The sequence below is a fragment of the Schistocerca gregaria genome, chromosome 4 (assembly GCF_023897955.1).
Source record: "Schistocerca gregaria isolate iqSchGreg1 chromosome 4, iqSchGreg1.2, whole genome shotgun sequence".
In the NCBI taxonomy this organism is placed as follows: domain Eukaryota; kingdom Metazoa; phylum Arthropoda; class Insecta; order Orthoptera; family Acrididae; genus Schistocerca; species Schistocerca gregaria.
The window spans coordinates 423155342-423156487 of NC_064923.1; the positions used below are offsets into that span (position 1 = coordinate 423155342).

Consider the following 1146-nt stretch of genomic DNA (forward strand, 5'->3'; position numbering starts at 1 on the left):
CTACGATTGCATTGTAGTGGCCGGCCGCGGTGGCCGTGCGGTTCTAGGAGCTCCAGTCCTGAGTCGCGCTGATGCTACGGTCGCAAGTTCGAATCCTGCCTCGGGCATGGGTGTGTGTGATGTCCTTAGGTTAGTTAGGTTTAAGTAGTTCTAAGTTCTAGGGGACTGATGACCACACCAGTTGAGTCCCATAGCGCTCAGAGCCATTTGAACCATTTTGCATAGTAGTGGAAAGGCATCAGGACCACATGAAATAGCCGGCCCGAGTAGCCGAACGGTTCTAGGCGCTACAGTCTGGAACCGCGCGACCACTGCGGTCGCAGGTTCGAACCCTGCCTCGGGCATGGATGTGTGTGATGTACTTAGATTAGTTAGGTTTAAGTAGTTCTAAGTTCGAGGGGCTGATGACTTCAGAAGTTAAGTCCCATATTGCTCAGAGCCATTTTTGAACCACATAAAATATCTATAAGATTCTGCAAAGATTATGCGAAAGAACTTGCTCCTCTTTTAGCAGCAACTGGTAAAAGGGCAAATCAGTCCAATTTTCAAGGAGGACTGTAGTACAGATGCAAGTAATTATAGGGCTATATCTTTGACGTCAGTACCAAGAAAGTGTGATGAGACCGTTGCCGTTTGGTTGGTTGGTTGATTGTGGGTAAGGGACCAAACAGAGAGGTCATCAGCCGCTTCGGAGTGGAGAAGGACGAGGAAAGAAATCGGCTGTGCTCTTTCAAAGGAACTAACCTGGCATTTGCCTGAAGCGATTTAGGAAAACCACGGAAAACCTAAATGAGGATGGTCGGACGCGTGGCGTTGCGCGGTTTACAACGTCTATTAATGATCTTCTAGAAAGCGTGGGAAGCTCTTCAACCCTGTTCGCAGATGATGAGGTTGCCTATGGGAACGTAGCAACGCCTGAAGACAGTATCGATTTACAAGACGACGTGCAGAGGATTGATGAATGGAGCAGGCTGTGGCAGTTGACCCTGAATGTCAATAAATGTAACATATTGCGCATACATGAGGGAGAGAAATCCACTACTGAAGAGCTACACTATTGGAGTCCCCATTTCGCTACAGTACCGGCCACACAAGTTTATACTATGCATATGTCGAGTGTTGCATTTCTTGAACCTTATAATCGTT

The 1146-nt window shown here is 47.6% G+C and overlaps 1 non-coding gene across 1 annotated transcript; it reads left to right on the top strand.

Annotated features, from left to right (window-relative positions):
• The first annotated feature begins 260 nt into the window (after positions 1 to 260).
• Trnas-gga (transfer RNA serine (anticodon GGA)) lies at positions 261 to 344 on the top strand. Its single transcript is given in 2 exon segments — positions 261 to 300; positions 310 to 344. It is a non-coding gene; the product is annotated as a tRNA-Ser (tRNA).
• The last annotated feature ends 802 nt before the right edge of the window (positions 345 to 1146 follow it).